The following is a 21,091-nucleotide window of genomic DNA, read 5'->3' on the forward strand; positions in this document are numbered from 1 at the left end:
TAATCTCTCTAGTTGAAAACGGATCTATTTGAATGGGTATTTTCAACATTAATTGACTTTGATTCACGTACCTTTGCGTCATTTGACTCAAAATAAATGAGTTCCATTCTTTTGGAAGTCTTATTTTTTCATTTGCTCTTTAAAAAATGAATTGATCTCATTTTGCACTTTATTAATTTGTAAAAACTCGTCAACATTTTGCTGTCGCGACTGAAGAAGACAGAATGTGAAAGACACAGCAGATGAACTACAGAAGATTTGAACTGAAGCATGGTCAAGATTTTGGAAGACTGTTATGCTCACAAGTAAAGAACAAAACACTCACATGATGTTCAATCGTTCCAAGCACCAGGGACACGTCAATCGATATCTTCACTGTCATTGCTGCAGAAAGCAAAAAAATAACTTTTGGCATAAGGCTCGTTGGTCTAGGGGTATGATTCTCGCTTAGGGTGCGAGAGGTCCCGGTTTCAAATCCCGGATGAGCCCTTTTGCAGATCCTTGAACAATCTCAGACAGGCAGATCTTGGGCCACTGGTCGGTACGCCGACTATCACCTCTTGGGCGCAGGACAAGGTGGCTGAATGGTTTTGGCGATGGGACTGCAAATCTATTTTGATATGCACTTGTTGGTTCAACGTCGCACAACATTTATTATTTTAGATAACCTGCAGAATGTGGGAGCAATTCTGACTTCCAAGTACAACGATAATGATTCAAATGTAATACACTTGAAATGACATCCAGCCCCTAAAACAAATGAAATCCTCAGGCTCTGCATTGGCCGGGAATCGAACCCGGGTCAACTGCTTGGAAGGCAGCTATGCTCACCACTATACCACCAATGCTATGTGCAGCTCAGTAGCAACATTGAGACATCGACTCATAATTTGACCGTCATTTTGGTGGAAAGTGATAATTCATTGACCAGACAGATCGTTGGTTTAGGTGTATGATTATGGCTTAGGTTGCGAGAGGTCCCTGGTTAAAAAATCTATCATTTTAATCAGTACAGGTTACCTTCAGATTAGTCCCGTGACACTTGTGGGGAACGTAGGGCAAAACGGAGAACATTGCGACAAGTGGGGTCACATTAGTTTGTAGCCCAAGATTTTGGATTCTACAAACAGAACTTGGCACATAGACGGTTCTGACTTCAGACGAGTCTCCTGACACTTGTGGGGGATGTAGAGAAAAATTGAGAATACCACAGTGTTCGTGAGGGTCTCCTCATTCCAGAGAGTGGTCATACGAATTTGTAGGTCAAACGGTTCGGAAGCTAGAGATGTTTTTGTGAGAAGACCGATTATAGGTATTGTCTTTGACAAAAACCGATCTAGGTCCACCATCTTTCACTGCAGATATGGAGGGGTAACATAAGCAGTTGTGGAGGATTGAGACGGATACGCTGAGTCATAATCTCTCTAGTTGAAAACGGATCTATTTGAATGGGTATTTTCAACATTAATTGACTTTGATTCACGTACCTTTGCGTCATTTGACTCAAAATAAATGAGTTCCATTCTTTTGGAAGTCTTATTTTTTCATTTGCTCTTTAAAAAATGAATTGATCTCATTTTGCACTTTATTAATTTGTAAAAACTCGTCAACATTTTGCTGTCGCGACTGAAGAAGACAGAATGTGAAAGACACAGCAGATGAACTACAGAAGATTTGAACTGAAGCATGGTCAAGATTTTGGAAGACTGTTATGCTCACAAGTAAAGAACAAAACACTCACATGATGTTCAATCGTTCCAAGCACCAGGGACACGTCAATCGATATCTTCACTGTCATTGCTGCAGAAAGCAAAAAAATAACTTTTGGCATAAGGCTCGTTGGTCTAGGGGTATGATTCTCGCTTAGGGTGCGAGAGGTCCCGGTTTCAAATCCCGGATGAGCCCTTTTGCAGATCCTTGAACAATCTCAGACAGGCAGATCTTGGGCCACTGGTCGGTACGCCGACTATCACCTCTTGGGCGCAGGACAAGGTGGCTGAATGGTTTTGGCGATGGGACTGCAAATCTATTTTGATATGCACTTGTTGGTTCAACGTCGCACAACATTTATTATTTTAGATAACCTGCAATGTGGGAGCAATTCTGACTTCCAAGTACAACGATAATGATTCAAATGTAATACACTTGAAATGACATCCAGCCCCTAAAACAAATGAAATCCTCAGGCTCTGCATTGGCCGGGAATCGAACCCGGGTCAACTGCTTGGAAGGCAGCTATGCTCACCACTATACCACCAATGCTATGTGCAGCTCAGTAGCAACATTGAGACATCGACTCATAATTTGACCGTCATTTTGGTGGAAAGTGATAATTCATTGACCAGACAGATCGTTGGTTTAGGTGTATGATTATGGCTTAGGTTGCGAGAGGTCCCTGGTTAAAAAATCTATCATTTTAATCAGTACAGGTTACCTTCAGATTAGTCCCGTGACACTTGTGGGGAACGTAGGGCAAAACGGAGAACATTGCGACAAGTGGGGTCACATTAGTTTGTAGCCCAAGATTTTGGATTCTACAAACAGAACTTGGCACATAGACGGTTCTGACTTCAGACGAGTCTCCTGACACTTGTGGGGGATGTAGAGAAAAATTGAGAATACCACAGTGTTCGTGAGGGTCTCCTCATTCCAGAGAGTGGTCATACGAATTTGTAGGTCAAACGGTTCGGAAGCTAGAGATGTTTTTGTGAGAAGACCGATTATAGGTATTGTCTTTGACAAAAACCGATCTAGGTCCACCATCTTTCACTGCAGATATGGAGGGGTAACATAAGCAGTTGTGGAGGATTGAGACGGATACGCTGAGTCATAATCTCTCTAGTTGAAAACGGATCTATTTGAATGGGTATTTTCAACATTAATTGACTTTGATTCACGTACCTTTGCGTCATTTGACTCAAAATAAATGAGTTCCATTCTTTTGGAAGTCTTATTTTTTCATTTGCTCTTTAAAAAATGAATTGATCTCATTTTGCACTTTATTAATTTGTAAAAACTCGTCAACATTTTGCTGTCGCGACTGAAGAAGACAGAATGTGAAAGACACAGCAGATGAACTACAGAAGATTTGAACTGAAGCATGGTCAAGATTTTGGAAGACTGTTATGCTCACAAGTAAAGAACAAAACACTCACATGATGTTCAATCGTTCCAAGCACCAGGGACACGTCAATCGATATCTTCACTGTCATTGCTGCAGAAAGCAAAAAAATAACTTTTGGCATAAGGCTCGTTGGTCTAGGGGTATGATTCTCGCTTAGGGTGCGAGAGGTCCCGGTTTCAAATCCCGGATGAGCCCTTTTGCAGATCCTTGAACAATCTCAGACAGGCAGATCTTGGGCCACTGGTCGGTACGCCGACTATCACCTCTTGGGCGCAGGACAAGGTGGCTGAATGGTTTTGGCGATGGGACTGCAAATCTATTTTGATATGCACTTGTTGGTTCAACGTCGCACAACATTTATTATTTTAGATAACCTGCAGAATGTGGGAGCAATTCTGACTTCCAAGTACAACGATAATGATTCAAATGTAATACACTTGAAATGACATCCAGCCCCTAAAACAAATGAAATCCTCAGGCTCTGCATTGGCCGGGAATCGAACCCGGGTCAACTGCTTGGAAGGCAGCTATGCTCACCACTATACCACCAATGCTATGTGCAGCTCAGTAGCAACATTGAGACATCGACTCATAATTTGACCGTCATTTTGGTGGAAAGTGATAATTCATTGACCAGACAGATCGTTGGTTTAGGTGTATGATTATGGCTTAGGTTGCGAGAGGTCCCTGGTTAAAAAATCTATCATTTTAATCACTACAGGTTACCTTCAGATTAGTCCCGTGACACTTGTGGGGAACGTAGGGCAAAACGGAGAACATTGCGACAAGTGGGGTCACATTAGTTTGTAGCCCAAGATTTTGGATTCTACAAACAGAACTTGGCACATAGACGGTTCTGACTTCAGACGAGTCTCCTGACACTTGTGGGGGATGTAGAGAAAAATTGAGAATACCACAGTGTTCGTGAGGGTCTCCTCATTCCAGAGAGTGGTCATACGAATTTGTAGGTCAAACGGTTCGGAAGCTAGAGATGTTTTTGTGAGAAGACCGATTATAGGTATTGTCTTTGACAAAAACCGATCTAGGTCCACCATCTTTCACTGCAGATATGGAGGGGTAACATAAGCAGTTGTGGAGGATTGAGACGGATACGCTGAGTCATAATCTCTCTAGTTGAAAACGGATCTATTTGAATGGGTATTTTCAACATTAATTGACTTTGATTCACGTACCTTTGCGTCATTTGACTCAAAATAAATGAGTTCCATTCTTTTGGAAGTCTTATTTTTTCATTTGCTCTTTAAAAAATGAATTGATCTCATTTTGCACTTTATTAATTTGTAAAAACTCGTCAACATTTTGCTGTCGCGACTGAAGAAGACAGAATGTGAAAGACACAGCAGATGAACTACAGAAGATTTGAACTGAAGCATGGTCAAGATTTTGGAAGACTGTTATGCTCACAAGTAAAGAACAAAACACTCACATGATGTTCAATCGTTCCAAGCACCAGGGACACGTCAATCGATATCTTCACTGTCATTGCTGCAGAAAGCAAAAAAATAACTTTTGGCATAAGGCTCGTTGGTCTAGGGGTATGATTCTCGCTTAGGGTGCGAGAGGTCCCGGTTTCAAATCCCGGATGAGCCCTTTTGCAGATCCTTGAACAATCTCAGACAGGCAGATCTTGGGCCACTGGTCGGTACGCCGACTATCACCTCTTGGGCGCAGGACAAGGTGGCTGAATGGTTTTGGCGATGGGACTGCAAATCTATTTTGATATGCACTTGTTGGTTCAACGTCGCACAACATTTATTATTTTAGATAACCTGCAGAATGTGGGAGCAATTCTGACTTCCAAGTACAACGATAATGATTCAAATGTAATACACTTGAAATGACATCCAGCCCCTAAAACAAATGAAATCCTCAGGCTCTGCATTGGCCGGGAATCGAACCCGGGTCAACTGCTTGGAAGGCAGCTATGCTCACCACTATACCACCAATGCTATGTGCAGCTCAGTAGCAACATTGAGACATCGACTCATAATTTGACCGTCATTTTGGTGGAAAGTGATAATTCATTGACCAGACAGATCGTTGGTTTAGGTGTATGATTATGGCTTAGGTTGCGAGAGGTCCCTGGTTAAAAAATCTATCATTTTAATCAGTACAGGTTACCTTCAGATTAGTCCCGTGACACTTGTGGGGAACGTAGGGCAAAACGGAGAACATTGCGACAAGTGGGGTCACATTAGTTTGTAGCCCAAGATTTTGGATTCTACAAACAGAACTTGGCACATAGACGGTTCTGACTTCAGACGAGTCTCCTGACACTTGTGGGGGATGTAGAGAAAAATTGAGAATACCACAGTGTTCGTGAGGGTCTCCTCATTCCAGAGAGTGGTCATACGAATTTGTAGGTCAAACGGTTCGGAAGCTAGAGATGTTTTTGTGAGAAGACCGATTATAGGTATTGTCTTTGACAAAAACCGATCTAGGTCCACCATCTTTCACTGCAGATATGGAGGGGTAACATAAGCAGTTGTGGAGGATTGAGACGGATACGCTGAGTCATAATCTCTCTAGTTGAAAACGGATCTATTTGAATGGGTATTTTCAACATTAATTGACTTTGATTCACGTACCTTTGCGTCATTTGACTCAAAATAAATGAGTTCCATTCTTTTGGAAGTCTTATTTTTTCATTTGCTCTTTAAAAAATGAATTGATCTCATTTTGCACTTTATTAATTTGTAAAAACTCGTCAACATTTTGCTGTCGCGACTGAAGAAGACAGAATGTGAAAGACACAGCAGATGAACTACAGAAGATTTGAACTGAAGCATGGTCAAGATTTTGGAAGACTGTTATGCTCACAAGTAAAGCACAAAACACTCACATGATGTTCAATCGTTCCAAGCACCAGGGACACGTCAATCGATATCTTCACTGTCATTGCTGCAGAAAGCAAAAAAATAACTTTTGGCATAAGGCTCGTTGGTCTAGGGGTATGATTCTCGCTTAGGGTGCGAGAGGTCCCGGTTTCAAATCCCGGATGAGCCCTTTTGCAGATCCTTGAACAATCTCAGACAGGCAGATCTTGGGCCACTGGTCGGTACGCCGACTATCACCTCTTGGGCGCAGGACAAGGTGGCTGAATGGTTTTGGCGATGGGACTGCAAATCTATTTTGATATGCACTTGTTGGTTCAACGTCGCACAACATTTATTATTTTAGATAACCTGCAGAATGTGGGAGCAATTCTGACTTCCAAGTACAACGATAATGATTCAAATGTAATACACTTGAAATGACATCCAGCCCCTAAAACAAATGAAATCCTCAGGCTCTGCATTGGCCGGGAATCGAACCCGGGTCAACTGCTTGGAAGGCAGCTATGCTCACCACTATACCACCAATGCTATGTGCAGCTCAGTAGCAACATTGAGACATCGACTCATAATTTGACCGTCATTTTGGTGGAAAGTGATAATTCATTGACCAGACAGATCGTTGGTTTAGGTGTATGATTATGGCTTAGGTTGCGAGAGGTCCCTGGTTAAAAAATCTATCATTTTAATCAGTACAGGTTACCTTCAGATTAGTCCCGTGACACTTGTGGGGAACGTAGGGCAAAACGGAGAACATTGCGACAAGTGGGGTCACATTAGTTTGTAGCCCAAGATTTTGGATTCTACAAACAGAACTTGGCACATAGACGGTTCTGACTTCAGACGAGTCTCCTGACACTTGTGGGGGATGTAGAGAAAAATTGAGAATACCACAGTGTTCGTGAGGGTCTCCTCATTCCAGAGAGTGGTCATACGAATTTGTAGGTCAAACGGTTCGGAAGCTAGAGATGTTTTTGTGAGAAGACCGATTATAGGTATTGTCTTTGACAAAAACCGATCTAGGTCCACCATCTTTCACTGCAGATATGGAGGGGTAACATAAGCAGTTGTGGAGGATTGAGACGGATACGCTGAGTCATAATCTCTCTAGTTGAAAACGGATCTATTTGAATGGGTATTTTCAACATTAATTGACTTTGATTCACGTACCTTTGCGTCATTTGACTCAAAATAAATGAGTTCCATTCTTTTGGAAGTCTTATTTTTTCATTTGCTCTTTAAAAAATGAATTGATCTCATTTTGCACTTTATTAATTTGTAAAAACTCGTCAACATTTTGCTGTCGCGACTGAAGAAGACAGAATGTGAAAGACACAGCAGATGAACTACAGAAGATTTGAACTGAAGCATGGTCAAGATTTTGGAAGACTGTTATGCTCACAAGTAAAGAACAAAACACTCACATGATGTTCAATCGTTCCAAGCACCAGGGACACGTCAATCGATATCTTCACTGTCATTGCTGCAGAAAGCAAAAAAATAACTTTTGGCATAAGGCTCGTTGGTCTAGGGGTATGATTCTCGCTTAGGGTGCGAGAGGTCCCGGGTTCAAATCCCGGATGAGCCCTTTTGCAGATCCTTGAACAGTCTCAGACAGGCAGATCTTGGGCCACTGGTCGGAACGCCGACTATCACCTCTTGGGCGCAGGACAAGGTGGCTGAATGGTTTTGGCGATGGGACTGCAAATCTATTTTGATATGCACTTGATGGTTCAACGTCGCACAACATTCATTATTTTAGATAACCTGCAGAATGTGGGAGCAATTCTGACTTCCAAGTACAACGATAATGATTCAAATGTAATACACTTGAAATGACATCCAGCCCCTAAAACAAATGACTTCCTCAGGCTCTGCATTGGCCGGGAATCGAACCCGGGTCAACTGCTTGGAAGGCAGCTATGCTCACCACTATACCACCAATGCTATGTGCAGCTCAGTAGCAACATTGAGACATCGACTCATAATTTGACCGTCATTTTGGTGGAAAGTGATAATTCATTGACCAGACAGATCGTTGGTTTAGGTGTATGATTATGGCTTAGGTTGCGAGAGGTCCCTGGTTAAAAAATCTATCATTTTAATCAGTACAGGTTACCTTCAGATTAGTCCCGTGACACTTGTGGGGAACGTAGGGCAAAACGGAGAACATTGCGACAAGTGGGGTCACATTAGTTTGTAGCCCAAGATTTTGGATTCTACAAACAGAACTTGGCACATAGACGGTTCTGACTTCAGACGAGTCTCCTGACACTTGTGGGGGATGTAGAGAAAAATTGAGAATACCACAGTGTTCGTGAGGGTCTCCTCATTCCAGAGAGTGGTCATACGAATTTGTAGGTCAAACGGTTCGGAAGCTAGAGATGTTTTTGTGAGAAGACCGATTATAGGTATTGTCTTTGACAAAAACCGATCTAGGTCCACCATCTTTCACTGCAGATATGGAGGGGTAACATAAGCAGTTGTGGAGGATTGAGACGGATACGCTGAGTCATAATCTCTCTAGTTGAAAACGGATCTATTTGAATGGGTATTTTCAACATTAATTGACTTTGATTCACGTACCTTTGCGTCATTTGACTCAAAATAAATGAGTTCCATTCTTTTGGAAGTCTTATTTTTTCATTTGCTCTTTAAAAAATGAATTGATCTCATTTTGCACTTTATTAATTTGTAAAAACTCGTCAACATTTTGCTGTCGCGACTGAAGAAGACAGAATGTGAAAGACACAGCAGATGAACTACAGAAGATTTGAACTGAAGCATGGTCAAGATTTTGGAAGACTGTTATGCTCACAAGTAAAGCACAAAACACTCACATGATGTTCAATCGTTCCAAGCACCAGGGACACGTCAATCGATATCTTCACTGTCATTGCTGCAGAAAGCAAAAAAATAACTTTTGGCATAAGGCTCGTTGGTCTAGGGGTATGATTCTCGCTTAGGGTGCGAGAGGTCCCGGTTTCAAATCCCGGATGAGCCCTTTTGCAGATCCTTGAACAATCTCAGACAGGCAGATCTTGGGCCACTGGTCGGTACGCCGACTATCACCTCTTGGGCGCAGGACAAGGTGGCTGAATGGTTTTGGCGATGGGACTGCAAATCTATTTTGATATGCACTTGTTGGTTCAACGTCGCACAACATTTATTATTTTAGATAACCTGCAGAATGTGGGAGCAATTCTGACTTCCAAGTACAACGATAATGATTCAAATGTAATACACTTGAAATGACATCCAGCCCCTAAAACAAATGACTTCCTCAGGCTCTGCATTGGCCGGGAATCGAACCCGGGTCAACTGCTTGGAAGGCAGCTATGCTCACCACTATACCACCAATGCTATGTGCAGCTCAGTAGCAACATTGAGACATCGACTCATAATTTGACCGTCATTTTGGTGGAAAGTGATAATTCATTGACCAGACAGATCGTTGGTTTAGGTGTATGATTATGGCTTAGGTTGCGAGAGGTCCCTGGTTAAAAAATCTATCATTTTAATCAGTACAGGTTACCTTCAGATTAGTCCCGTGACACTTGTGGGGAACGTAGGGCAAAACGGAGAACATTGCGACAAGTGGGGTCACATTAGTTTGTAGCCCAAGATTTTGGATTCTACAAACAGAACTTGGCACATAGACGGTTCTGACTTCAGACGAGTCTCCTGACACTTGTGGGGGATGTAGAGAAAAATTGAGAATACCACAGTGTTCGTGAGGGTCTCCTCATTCCAGAGAGTGGTCATACGAATTTGTAGGTCAAACGGTTCGGAAGCTAGAGATGTTTTTGTGAGAAGACCGATTATAGGTATTGTCTTTGACAAAAACCGATCTAGGTCCACCATCTTTCACTGCAGATATGGAGGGGTAACATAAGCAGTTGTGGAGGATTGAGACGGATACGCTGAGTCATAATCTCTCTAGTTGAAAACGGATCTATTTGAATGGGTATTTTCAACATTAATTGACTTTGATTCACGTACCTTTGCGTCATTTGACTCAAAATAAATGAGTTCCATTCTTTTGGAAGTCTTATTTTTTCATTTGCTCTTTAAAAAATGAATTGATCTCATTTTGCACTTTATTAATTTGTAAAAACTCGTCAACATTTTGCTGTCGCGACTGAAGAAGACAGAATGTGAAAGACACAGCAGATGAACTACAGAAGATTTGAACTGAAGCATGGTCAAGATTTTGGAAGACTGTTATGCTCACAAGTAAAGCACAAAACACTCACATGATGTTCAATCGTTCCAAGCACCAGGGACACGTCAATCGATATCTTCACTGTCATTGCTGCAGAAAGCAAAAAAATAACTTTTGGCATAAGGCTCGTTGGTCTAGGGGTATGATTCTCGCTTAGGGTGCGAGAGGTCCCGGGTTCAAATCCCGGATGAGCCCTTTTGCAGATCCTTGAACAGTCTCAGACAGGCAGATCTTGGGCCACTGGTCGGAACGCCGACTATCACCTCTTGGGCGCAGGACAAGGTGGCTGAATGGTTTTGGCGATGGGACTGCAAATCTATTTTGATATGCACTTGATGGTTCAACGTCGCACAACATTCATTATTTTAGATAACCTGCAGAATGTGGGAGCAATTCTGACTTCCAAGTACAACGATAATGATTCAAATGTAATACACTTGAAATGACATCCAGCCCCTAAAACAAATGACTTCCTCAGGCTCTGCATTGGCCGGGAATCGAACCCGGGTCAACTGCTTGGAAGGCAGCTATGCTCACCACTATACCACCAATGCTATGTGCAGCTCAGTAGCAACATTGAGACATCGACTCATAATTTGACCGTCATTTTGGTGGAAAGTGATAATTCATTGACCAGACAGATCGTTGGTTTAGGTGTATGATTATGGCTTAGGTTGCGAGAGGTCCCTGGTTAAAAAATCTATCATTTTAATCAGTACAGGTTACCTTCAGATTAGTCCCGTGACACTTGTGGGGAACGTAGGGCAAAACGGAGAACATTGCGACAAGTGGGGTCACATTAGTTTGTAGCCCAAGATTTTGGATTCTACAAACAGAACTTGGCACATAGACGGTTCTGACTTCAGACGAGTCTCCTGACACTTGTGGGGGATGTAGAGAAAAATTGAGAATACCACAGTGTTCGTGAGGGTCTCCTCATTCCAGAGAGTGGTCATACGAATTTGTAGGTCAAACGGTTCGGAAGCTAGAGATGTTTTTGTGAGAAGACCGATTATAGGTATTGTCTTTGACAAAAACCGATCTAGGTCCACCATCTTTCACTGCAGATATGGAGGGGTAACATAAGCAGTTGTGGAGGATTGAGACGGATACGCTGAGTCATAATCTCTCTAGTTGAAAACGGATCTATTTGAATGGGTATTTTCAACATTAATTGACTTTGATTCACGTACCTTTGCGTCATTTGACTCAAAATAAATGAGTTCCATTCTTTTGGAAGTCTTATTTTTTCATTTGCTCTTTAAAAAATGAATTGATCTCATTTTGCACTTTATTAATTTGTAAAAACTCGTCAACATTTTGCTGTCGCGACTGAAGAAGACAGAATGTGAAAGACACAGCAGATGAACTACAGAAGATTTGAACTGAAGCATGGTCAAGATTTTGGAAGACTGTTATGCTCACAAGTAAAGCACAAAACACTCACATGATGTTCAATCGTTCCAAGCACCAGGGACACGTCAATCGATATCTTCACTGTCATTGCTGCAGAAAGCAAAAAAATAACTTTTGGCATAAGGCTCGTTGGTCTAGGGGTATGATTCTCGCTTAGGGTGCGAGAGGTCCCGGTTTCAAATCCCGGATGAGCCCTTTTGCAGATCCTTGAACAATCTCAGACAGGCAGATCTTGGGCCACTGGTCGGTACGCCGACTATCACCTCTTGGGCGCAGGACAAGGTGGCTGAATGGTTTTGGCGATGGGACTGCAAATCTATTTTGATATGCACTTGTTGGTTCAACGTCGCACAACATTCATTATTTTAGATAACCTGCAGAATGTGGGAGCAATTCTGACTTCCAAGTACAACGATAATGATTCAAATGTAATACACTTGAAATGACATCCAGCCCCTAAAACAAATGACTTCCTCAGGCTCTGCATTGGCCGGGAATCGAACCCGGGTCAACTGCTTGGAAGGCAGCTATGCTCACCACTATACCACCAATGCTATGTGCAGCTCAGTAGCAACATTGAGACATCGACTCATAATTTGACCGTCATTTTGGTGGAAAGTGATAATTCATTGACCAGACAGATCGTTGGTTTAGGTGTATGATTATGGCTTAGGTTGCGAGAGGTCCCTGGTTAAAAAATCTATCATTTTAATCAGTACAGGTTACCTTCAGATTAGTCCCGTGACACTTGTGGGGAACGTAGGGCAAAACGGAGAACATTGCGACAAGTGGGGTCACATTAGTTTGTAGCCCAAGATTTTGGATTCTACAAACAGAACTTGGCACATAGACGGTTCTGACTTCAGACGAGTCTCCTGACACTTGTGGGGGATGTAGAGAAAAATTGAGAATACCACAGTGTTCGTGAGGGTCTCCTCATTCCAGAGAGTGGTCATACGAATTTGTAGGTCAAACGGTTCGGAAGCTAGAGATGTTTTTGTGAGAAGACCGATTATAGGTATTGTCTTTGACAAAAACCGATCTAGGTCCACCATCTTTCACTGCAGATATGGAGGGGTAACATAAGCAGTTGTGGAGGATTGAGACGGATACGCTGAGTCATAATCTCTCTAGTTGAAAACGGATCTATTTGAATGGGTATTTTCAACATTAATTGACTTTGATTCACGTACCTTTGCGTCATTTGACTCAAAATAAATGAGTTCCATTCTTTTGGAAGTCTTATTTTTTCATTTGCTCTTTAAAAAATGAATTGATCTCATTTTGCACTTTATTAATTTGTAAAAACTCGTCAACATTTTGCTGTCGCGACTGAAGAAGACAGAATGTGAAAGACACAGCAGATGAACTACAGAAGATTTGAACTGAAGCATGGTCAAGATTTTGGAAGACTGTTATGCTCACAAGTAAAGCACAAAACACTCACATGATGTTCAATCGTTCCAAGCACCAGGGACACGTCAATCGATATCTTCACTGTCATTGCTGCAGAAAGCAAAAAAATAACTTTTGGCATAAGGCTCGTTGGTCTAGGGGTATGATTCTCGCTTAGGGTGCGAGAGGTCCCGGTTTCAAATCCCGGATGAGCCCTTTTGCAGATCCTTGAACAATCTCAGACAGGCAGATCTTGGGCCACTGGTCGGTACGCCGACTATCACCTCTTGGGCGCAGGACAAGGTGGCTGAATGGTTTTGGCGATGGGACTGCAAATCTATTTTGATATGCACTTGTTGGTTCAACGTCGCACAACATTCATTATTTTAGATAACCTGCAGAATGTGGGAGCAATTCTGACTTCCAAGTACAACGATAATGATTCAAATGTAATACACTTGAAATGACATCCAGCCCCTAAAACAAATGACTTCCTCAGGCTCTGCATTGGCCGGGAATCGAACCCGGGTCAACTGCTTGGAAGGCAGCTATGCTCACCACTATACCACCAATGCTATGTGCAGCTCAGTAGCAACATTGAGACATCGACTCATAATTTGACCGTCATTTTGGTGGAAAGTGATAATTCATTGACCAGACAGATCGTTGGTTTAGGTGTATGATTATGGCTTAGGTTGCGAGAGGTCCCTGGTTAAAAAATCTATCATTTTAATCAGTACAGGTTACCTTCAGATTAGTCCCGTGACACTTGTGGGGAACGTAGGGCAAAACGGAGAACATTGCGACAAGTGGGGTCACATTAGTTTGTAGCCCAAGATTTTGGATTCTACAAACAGAACTTGGCACATAGACGGTTCTGACTTCAGACGAGTCTCCTGACACTTGTGGGGGATGTAGAGAAAAATTGAGAATACCACAGTGTTCGTGAGGGTCTCCTCATTCCAGAGAGTGGTCATACGAATTTGTAGGTCAAACGGTTCGGAAGCTAGAGATGTTTTTGTGAGAAGACCGATTATAGGTATTGTCTTTGACAAAAACCGATCTAGGTCCACCATCTTTCACTGCAGATATGGAGGGGTAACATAAGCAGTTGTGGAGGATTGAGACGGATACGCTGAGTCATAATCTCTCTAGTTGAAAACGGATCTATTTGAATGGGTATTTTCAACATTAATTGACTTTGATTCACGTACCTTTGCGTCATTTGACTCAAAATAAATGAGTTCCATTCTTTTGGAAGTCTTATTTTTTCATTTGCTCTTTAAAAAATGAATTGATCTCATTTTGCACTTTATTAATTTGTAAAAACTCGTCAACATTTTGCTGTCGCGACTGAAGAAGACAGAATGTGAAAGACACAGCAGATGAACTACAGAAGATTTGAACTGAAGCATGGTCAAGATTTTGGAAGACTGTTATGCTCACAAGTAAAGCACAAAACACTCACATGATGTTCAATCGTTCCAAGCACCAGGGACACGTCAATCGATATCTTCACTGTCATTGCTGCAGAAAGCAAAAAAATAACTTTTGGCATAAGGCTCGTTGGTCTAGGGGTATGATTCTCGCTTAGGGTGCGAGAGGTCCCGGTTTCAAATCCCGGATGAGCCCTTTTGCAGATCCTTGAACAATCTCAGACAGGCAGATCTTGGGCCACTGGTCGGTACGCCGACTATCACCTCTTGGGCGCAGGACAAGGTGGCTGAATGGTTTTGGCGATGGGACTGCAAATCTATTTTGATATGCACTTGTTGGTTCAACGTCGCACAACATTCATTATTTTAGATAACCTGCAGAATGTGGGAGCAATTCTGACTTCCAAGTACAACGATAATGATTCAAATGTAATACACTTGAAATGACATCCAGCCCCTAAAACAAATGACTTCCTCAGGCTCTGCATTGGCCGGGAATCGAACCCGGGTCAACTGCTTGGAAGGCAGCTATGCTCACCACTATACCACCAATGCTATGTGCAGCTCAGTAGCAACATTGAGACATCGACTCATAATTTGACCGTCATTTTGGTGGAAAGTGATAATTCATTGACCAGACAGATCGTTGGTTTAGGTGTATGATTATGGCTTAGGTTGCGAGAGGTCCCTGGTTAAAAAATCTATCATTTTAATCAGTACAGGTTACCTTCAGATTAGTCCCGTGACACTTGTGGGGAACGTAGGGCAAAACGGAGAACATTGCGACAAGTGGGGTCACATTAGTTTGTAGCCCAAGATTTTGGATTCTACAAACAGAACTTGGCACATAGACGGTTCTGACTTCAGACGAGTCTCCTGACACTTGTGGGGGATGTAGAGAAAAATTGAGAATACCACAGTGTTCGTGAGGGTCTCCTCATTCCAGAGAGTGGTCATACGAATTTGTAGGTCAAACGGTTCGGAAGCTAGAGATGTTTTTGTGAGAAGACCGATTATAGGTATTGTCTTTGACAAAAACCGATCTAGGTCCACCATCTTTCACTGCAGATATGGAGGGGTAACATAAGCAGTTGTGGAGGATTGAGACGGATACGCTGAGTCATAATCTCTCTAGTTGAAAACGGATCTATTTGAATGGGTATTTTCAACATTAATTGACTTTGATTCACGTACCTTTGCGTCATTTGACTCAAAATAAATGAGTTCCATTCTTTTGGAAGTCTTATTTTTTCATTTGCTCTTTAAAAAATGAATTGATCTCATTTTGCACTTTATTAATTTGTAAAAACTCGTCAACATTTTGCTGTCGCGACTGAAGAAGACAGAATGTGAAAGACACAGCAGATGAACTACAGAAGATTTGAACTGAAGCATGGTCAAGATTTTGGAAGACTGTTATGCTCACAAGTAAAGCACAAAACACTCACATGATGTTCAATCGTTCCAAGCACCAGGGACACGTCAATCGATATCTTCACTGTCATTGCTGCAGAAAGCAAAAAAATAACTTTTGGCATAAGGCTCGTTGGTCTAGGGGTATGATTCTCGCTTAGGGTGCGAGAGGTCCCGGGTTCAAATCCCGGATGAGCCCTTTTGCAGATCCTTGAACAGTCTCAGACAGGCAGATCTTGGGCCACTGGTCGGAACGCCGACTATCACCTCTTGGGCGCAGGACAAGGTGGCTGAATGGTTTTGGCGATGGGACTGCAAATCTATTTTGATATGCACTTGATGGTTCAACGTCGCACAACATTCATTATTTTAGATAACCTGCAGAATGTGGGAGCAATTCTGACTTCCAAGTACAACGATAATGATTCAAATGTAATACACTTGAAATGACATCCAGCCCCTAAAACAAATGACTTCCTCAGGCTCTGCATTGGCCGGGAATCGAACCCGGGTCAACTGCTTGGAAGGCAGCTATGCTCACCACTATACCACCAATGCTATGTGCAGCTCAGTAGCAACATTGAGACATCGACTCATAATTTGACCGTCATTTTGGTGGAAAGTGATAATTCATTGACCAGACAGATCGTTGGTTTAGGTGTATGATTATGGCTTAGGTTGCGAGAGGTCCCTGGTTAAAAAATCTATCATTTTAATCAGTACAGGTTACCTTCAGATTAGTCCCGTGACACTTGTGGGGAACGTAGGGCAAAACGGAGAACATTGCGACAAGTGGGGTCACATTAGTTTGTAGCCCAAGATTTTGGATTCTACAAACAGAACTTGGCACATAGACGGTTCTGACTTCAGACGAGTCTCCTGACACTTGTGGGGGATGTAGAGAAAAATTGAGAATACCACAGTGTTCGTGAGGGTCTCCTCATTCCAGAGAGTGGTCATACGAATTTGTAGGTCAAACGGTTCGGAAGCTAGAGATGTTTTTGTGAGAAGACCGATTATAGGTATTGTCTTTGACAAAAACCGATCTAGGTCCACCATCTTTCACTGCAGATATGGAGGGGTAACATAAGCAGTTGTGGAGGATTGAGACGGATACGCTGAGTCATAATCTCTCTAGTTGAAAACGGATCTATTTGAATGGGTATTTTCAACATTAATTGACTTTGATTCACGTACCTTTGCGTCATTTGACTCAAAATAAATGAGTTCCATTCTTTTGGAAGTCTTATTTTTTCATTTGCTCTTTAAAAAATGAATTGATCTCATTTTGCACTTTATTAATTTGTAAAAACTCGTCAACATTTTGCTGTCGCGACTGAAGAAGACAGAATGTGAAAGACACAGCAGATGAACTACAGAAGATTTGAACTGAAGCATGGTCAAGATTTTGGAAGACTGTTATGCTCACAAGTAAAGCACAAAACACTCACATGATGTTCAATCGTTCCAAGCACCAGGGACACGTCAATCGATATCTTCACTGTCATTGCTGCAGAAAGCAAAAAAATAACTTTTGGCATAAGGCTCGTTGGTCTAGGGGTATGATTCTCGCTTAGGGTGCGAGAGGTCCCGGGTTCAAATCCCGGATGAGCCCTTTTGCAGATCCTTGAACAGTCTCAGACAGGCAGATCTTGGGCCACTGGTCGGAACGCCGACTATCACCTCTTGGGCGCAGGACAAGGTGGCTGAATGGTTTTGGCGATGGGACTGCAAATCTATTTTGATATGCACTTGATGGTTCAACGTCGCACAACATTCATTATTTTAGATAACCTGCAGAATGTGGGAGCAATTCTGACTTCCAAGTACAACGATAATGATTCAAATGTAATACACTTGAAATGACATCCAGCCCCTAAAACAAATGACTTCCTCAGGCTCTGCATTGGCCGGGAATCGAACCCGGGTCAACTGCTTGGAAGGCAGCTATGCTCACCACTATACCACCAATGCTATGTGCAGCTCAGTAGCAACATTGAGACATCGACTCATAATTTGACCGTCATTTTGGTGGAAAGTGATAATTCATTGACCAGACAGATCGTTGGTTTAGGTGTATGATTATGGCTTAGGTTGCGAGAGGTCCCTGGTTAAAAAATCTATCATTTTAATCAGTACAGGTTACCTTCAGATTAGTCCCGTGACACTTGTGGGGAACGTAGGGCAAAACGGAGAACATTGCGACAAGTGGGGTCACATTAGTTTGTAGCCCAAGATTTTGGATTCTACAAACAGAACTTGGCACATAGACGGTTCTGACTTCAGACGAGTCTCCTGACACTTGTGGGGGATGTAGAGAAAAATTGAGAATACCACAGTGTTCGTGAGGGTCTCCTCATTCCAGAGAGTGGTCATACGAATTTGTAGGTCAAACGGTTCGGAAGCTAGAGATGTTTTTGTGAGAAGACCGATTATAGGTATTGTCTTTGACAAAAACCGATCTAGGTCCACCATCTTTCACTGCAGATATGGAGGGGTAACATAAGCAGTTGTGGAGGATTGAGACGGATACGCTGAGTCATAATCTCTCTAGTTGAAAACGGATCTATTTGAATGGGTATTTTCAACATTAATTGACTTTGATTCACGTACCTTTGCGTCATTTGACTCAAAATAAATGAGTTCCATTCTTTTGGAAGTCTTATTTTTTCATTTGCTCTTTAAAAAATGAATTGATCTCATTTTGCACTTTATTAATTTGTAAAAACTCGTCAACATTTTGCTGTCGCGACTGAAGAAGACAGAATGTGAAAGACACAGCAGATGAACTACAGAAGATTTGAACTGAAGCATGGTCAAGATTTTGGAAGACTGTTATGCTCACAAGTAAAGCACAAAACACTCACATGATGTTCAATCGTTCCAAGCACCAGGGACACGTCAATCGATATCTTCACTGTCATTGCTGCAGAAAGCAAAAAAATAACTTTTGGCATAAGGCTCGTTGGTCTAGGGGTATGATTCTCGCTTAGGGTGCGAGAGGTCCCGGTTTCAAATCCCGGATGAGCCCTTTTGCAGATCCTTGAACAATCTCAGACAGGCAGATCTTGGGCCACTGGTCGGTACGCCGACTATCACCTCTTGGGCGCAGGACAAGGTGGCTGAATGGTTTTGGCGATGGGACTGCAAATCTATTTTGATATGCACTTGTTGGTTCAACGTCGCACAACATTTATTATTTTAGATAACCTGCAGAATGTGGGAGCAATTCTGACTTCCAAGTACAACGATAATGATTCAAATGTAATACACTTGAAATGACATCCAGCCCCTAAAACAAATGACTTCCTCAGGCTCTGCATTGGCCGGGAATCGAACCCGGGTCAACTGCTTGGAAGGCAGCTATGCTCACCACTATACCACCAATGCTATGTGCAGCTCAGTAGCAACATTGAGACATCGACTCATAATTTGACCGTCATTTTGGTGGAAAGTGATAATTCATTGACCAGACAGATCGTTGGTTTAGGTGTATGATTATGGCTTAGGTTGCGAGAGGTCCCTGGTTAAAAAATCTATCATTTTAATCAGTACAGGTTACCTTCAGATTAGTCCCGTGACACTTGTGGGGAACGTAGGGCAAAACGGAGAACATTGCGACAAGTGGGGTCACATTAGTTTGTAGCCCAAGATTTTGGATTCTACAAACAGAACTTGGCACATAGACGGTTCTGACTTCAGACGAGTCTCCTGACACTTGTGGGGGATGTAGAGAAAAATTGAGAATACCACAGTGTTCGTGAGGGTCTCCTCATTCCAGAGAGTGGTCATACGAATTTGTAGGTCAAACGGTTCGGAAGCTAGAGATGTTTTTGTGAGAAGACCGATTATAGGTATTGTCTTTGACAAAAACCGATCTAGGTCCACCATCTTTCACTGCAGATATGGAGGGGTAACATAAGCAGTTGTGGAGGATTGAGACGGATACGCTGAGTCATAATCTCTCTAGTTGAAAACGGATCTATTTGAATGGGTATTTTCAACATTAATTGACTTTGATTCACGTACCTTTGCGTCATTTGACTCAAAATAAATGAGTTCCATTCTTTTGGAAGTCTTATTTTTTCATTTGCTCTTTAAAAAATGAATTGATCTCATTTTGCACTTTATTAATTTGTAAAAACTCGTCAACATTTTGCTGTCGCGACTGAAGAAGACAGAATGTGAAAGACACAGCAGATGAACTACAGAAGATTTGAACTGAAGCATGGTCAAGATTTTGGAAGACTGTTATGCTCACAAGTAAAGCACAAAACACTCACATGATGTTCAATCGTTCCAAGCACCAGGGACACGTCAATCGATATCTTCACTGTCATTGCTGCAGAAAGCAAAAAAATAACTTTTGGCATAAGGCTCGTTGGTCTAGGGGTATGATTCTCGCTTAGGGTGCGAGAGGTCCCGGTTTCAAATCCCGGATGAGCCCTTTTGCAGATCCTTGAACAATCTCAGACAGGCAGATCTTGGGCCACTGGTCGGTACGCCGACTATCACCTCTTGGGCGCAGGACAAGGTGGCTGAATGGTTTTGGCGATGGGACTGCAAATCTATTTTGATATGCACTTGTTGGTTCAACGTCGCACAACATTTATTATTTTAGATAACCTGCAGAATGTGGGAGCAATTCTGACTTCCAAGTACAACGATAATGATTCAAATGTAATACACTTGAAATGACATCCAGCCCCTAAAACAAATGACTTCCTCAGGCTCTGCATTGGCCGGGAATCGAACCCGGGTCAACTGCTTGGAAGGCAGCTATGCTCACCACTATACCACCAATGCTATGTGCAGCTCAGTAGCAACATTGAGACATCGACTCATAATTTGACCGTCATTTTGGTGGAAAGTGATAATTCATTGACCAGACAGATCGTTGGTTTAGGTGTATGATTATGGCTTAGGTTGCGAGAGGTCCCTGGTTAAAAAATCTATCATTTTAATCAGTACAGGTTACCTTCAGATTAGTCCCGTGACACTTGTGGGGAACGTAGGGCAAAACGGAGAACATTGCGACAAGTGGGGTCACATTAGTTTGTAGCCCAAGATTTTGGATTCTACAAACAGAACTTGGCACATAGACGGTTCTGACTTCAGACGAGTCTCCTGACACTTGTGGGGGATGTAGAGAAAAATTGAGAATACCACAGTGTTCGTGAGGGTCTCCTCATTCCAGAGAGTGGTCATACGAATTTGTAGGTCAAAC

General features: G+C 42.3%; 30 non-coding genes across 30 annotated transcripts; 15 read left to right on the plus strand and 15 right to left on the minus strand.

The window, feature by feature from the left end:
* The first annotated feature begins 417 nt into the window (after window positions 1-417).
* trnap-agg (transfer RNA proline (anticodon AGG)) lies at window positions 418-489 on the plus strand. The gene has a single exon. It is a non-coding gene; the product is annotated as a tRNA-Pro (tRNA).
* A 287-nt stretch (window positions 490-776) lies between these two features.
* trnag-ucc (transfer RNA glycine (anticodon UCC)) lies at window positions 777-848 on the minus strand. Its single transcript has one exon. It is a non-coding gene; the product is annotated as a tRNA-Gly (tRNA).
* Window positions 849-1,833: 985 nt separating this feature from the next.
* On the plus strand, window positions 1,834-1,905 carry trnap-agg (transfer RNA proline (anticodon AGG)). Its single transcript has one exon. It is a non-coding gene; the product is annotated as a tRNA-Pro (tRNA).
* A 285-nt stretch (window positions 1,906-2,190) lies between these two features.
* On the minus strand, window positions 2,191-2,262 carry trnag-ucc (transfer RNA glycine (anticodon UCC)). Its single transcript has one exon. It is a non-coding gene; the product is annotated as a tRNA-Gly (tRNA).
* A 985-nt stretch (window positions 2,263-3,247) lies between these two features.
* On the plus strand, window positions 3,248-3,319 carry trnap-agg (transfer RNA proline (anticodon AGG)). Its single transcript has one exon. It is a non-coding gene; the product is annotated as a tRNA-Pro (tRNA).
* Window positions 3,320-3,606: 287 nt separating this feature from the next.
* Window positions 3,607-3,678, minus strand: trnag-ucc (transfer RNA glycine (anticodon UCC)). Its single transcript has one exon. It is a non-coding gene; the product is annotated as a tRNA-Gly (tRNA).
* Window positions 3,679-4,663: 985 nt separating this feature from the next.
* On the plus strand, window positions 4,664-4,735 carry trnap-agg (transfer RNA proline (anticodon AGG)). The gene has a single exon. It is a non-coding gene; the product is annotated as a tRNA-Pro (tRNA).
* Window positions 4,736-5,022: 287 nt separating this feature from the next.
* On the minus strand, window positions 5,023-5,094 carry trnag-ucc (transfer RNA glycine (anticodon UCC)). The gene has a single exon. It is a non-coding gene; the product is annotated as a tRNA-Gly (tRNA).
* Window positions 5,095-6,079: 985 nt separating this feature from the next.
* trnap-agg (transfer RNA proline (anticodon AGG)) lies at window positions 6,080-6,151 on the plus strand. The gene has a single exon. It is a non-coding gene; the product is annotated as a tRNA-Pro (tRNA).
* Window positions 6,152-6,438: 287 nt separating this feature from the next.
* On the minus strand, window positions 6,439-6,510 carry trnag-ucc (transfer RNA glycine (anticodon UCC)). The gene has a single exon. It is a non-coding gene; the product is annotated as a tRNA-Gly (tRNA).
* Window positions 6,511-7,495: 985 nt separating this feature from the next.
* On the plus strand, window positions 7,496-7,567 carry trnap-agg (transfer RNA proline (anticodon AGG)). The gene has a single exon. It is a non-coding gene; the product is annotated as a tRNA-Pro (tRNA).
* Window positions 7,568-7,854: 287 nt separating this feature from the next.
* Window positions 7,855-7,926, minus strand: trnag-ucc (transfer RNA glycine (anticodon UCC)). Its single transcript has one exon. It is a non-coding gene; the product is annotated as a tRNA-Gly (tRNA).
* Window positions 7,927-8,911: 985 nt separating this feature from the next.
* trnap-agg (transfer RNA proline (anticodon AGG)) lies at window positions 8,912-8,983 on the plus strand. The gene has a single exon. It is a non-coding gene; the product is annotated as a tRNA-Pro (tRNA).
* Window positions 8,984-9,270: 287 nt separating this feature from the next.
* trnag-ucc (transfer RNA glycine (anticodon UCC)) lies at window positions 9,271-9,342 on the minus strand. Its single transcript has one exon. It is a non-coding gene; the product is annotated as a tRNA-Gly (tRNA).
* Window positions 9,343-10,327: 985 nt separating this feature from the next.
* Window positions 10,328-10,399, plus strand: trnap-agg (transfer RNA proline (anticodon AGG)). The gene has a single exon. It is a non-coding gene; the product is annotated as a tRNA-Pro (tRNA).
* Window positions 10,400-10,686: 287 nt separating this feature from the next.
* Window positions 10,687-10,758, minus strand: trnag-ucc (transfer RNA glycine (anticodon UCC)). The gene has a single exon. It is a non-coding gene; the product is annotated as a tRNA-Gly (tRNA).
* Window positions 10,759-11,743: 985 nt separating this feature from the next.
* Window positions 11,744-11,815, plus strand: trnap-agg (transfer RNA proline (anticodon AGG)). The gene has a single exon. It is a non-coding gene; the product is annotated as a tRNA-Pro (tRNA).
* Window positions 11,816-12,102: 287 nt separating this feature from the next.
* trnag-ucc (transfer RNA glycine (anticodon UCC)) lies at window positions 12,103-12,174 on the minus strand. The gene has a single exon. It is a non-coding gene; the product is annotated as a tRNA-Gly (tRNA).
* A 985-nt stretch (window positions 12,175-13,159) lies between these two features.
* On the plus strand, window positions 13,160-13,231 carry trnap-agg (transfer RNA proline (anticodon AGG)). Its single transcript has one exon. It is a non-coding gene; the product is annotated as a tRNA-Pro (tRNA).
* Window positions 13,232-13,518: 287 nt separating this feature from the next.
* Window positions 13,519-13,590, minus strand: trnag-ucc (transfer RNA glycine (anticodon UCC)). The gene has a single exon. It is a non-coding gene; the product is annotated as a tRNA-Gly (tRNA).
* Window positions 13,591-14,575: 985 nt separating this feature from the next.
* On the plus strand, window positions 14,576-14,647 carry trnap-agg (transfer RNA proline (anticodon AGG)). Its single transcript has one exon. It is a non-coding gene; the product is annotated as a tRNA-Pro (tRNA).
* A 287-nt stretch (window positions 14,648-14,934) lies between these two features.
* On the minus strand, window positions 14,935-15,006 carry trnag-ucc (transfer RNA glycine (anticodon UCC)). The gene has a single exon. It is a non-coding gene; the product is annotated as a tRNA-Gly (tRNA).
* Window positions 15,007-15,991: 985 nt separating this feature from the next.
* Window positions 15,992-16,063, plus strand: trnap-agg (transfer RNA proline (anticodon AGG)). Its single transcript has one exon. It is a non-coding gene; the product is annotated as a tRNA-Pro (tRNA).
* Window positions 16,064-16,350: 287 nt separating this feature from the next.
* trnag-ucc (transfer RNA glycine (anticodon UCC)) lies at window positions 16,351-16,422 on the minus strand. The gene has a single exon. It is a non-coding gene; the product is annotated as a tRNA-Gly (tRNA).
* Window positions 16,423-17,407: 985 nt separating this feature from the next.
* On the plus strand, window positions 17,408-17,479 carry trnap-agg (transfer RNA proline (anticodon AGG)). The gene has a single exon. It is a non-coding gene; the product is annotated as a tRNA-Pro (tRNA).
* Window positions 17,480-17,766: 287 nt separating this feature from the next.
* trnag-ucc (transfer RNA glycine (anticodon UCC)) lies at window positions 17,767-17,838 on the minus strand. The gene has a single exon. It is a non-coding gene; the product is annotated as a tRNA-Gly (tRNA).
* Window positions 17,839-18,823: 985 nt separating this feature from the next.
* trnap-agg (transfer RNA proline (anticodon AGG)) lies at window positions 18,824-18,895 on the plus strand. The gene has a single exon. It is a non-coding gene; the product is annotated as a tRNA-Pro (tRNA).
* Window positions 18,896-19,182: 287 nt separating this feature from the next.
* On the minus strand, window positions 19,183-19,254 carry trnag-ucc (transfer RNA glycine (anticodon UCC)). Its single transcript has one exon. It is a non-coding gene; the product is annotated as a tRNA-Gly (tRNA).
* A 985-nt stretch (window positions 19,255-20,239) lies between these two features.
* Window positions 20,240-20,311, plus strand: trnap-agg (transfer RNA proline (anticodon AGG)). Its single transcript has one exon. It is a non-coding gene; the product is annotated as a tRNA-Pro (tRNA).
* Window positions 20,312-20,598: 287 nt separating this feature from the next.
* trnag-ucc (transfer RNA glycine (anticodon UCC)) lies at window positions 20,599-20,670 on the minus strand. The gene has a single exon. It is a non-coding gene; the product is annotated as a tRNA-Gly (tRNA).
* Between the last annotated feature and the right edge of the window lie 421 nt (window positions 20,671-21,091).

Source organism: Oncorhynchus clarkii, unplaced genomic scaffold (assembly GCF_045791955.1).
Source record: "Oncorhynchus clarkii lewisi isolate Uvic-CL-2024 unplaced genomic scaffold, UVic_Ocla_1.0 unplaced_contig_6582_pilon_pilon, whole genome shotgun sequence".
In the NCBI taxonomy this organism is placed as follows: domain Eukaryota; kingdom Metazoa; phylum Chordata; class Actinopteri; order Salmoniformes; family Salmonidae; genus Oncorhynchus; species Oncorhynchus clarkii.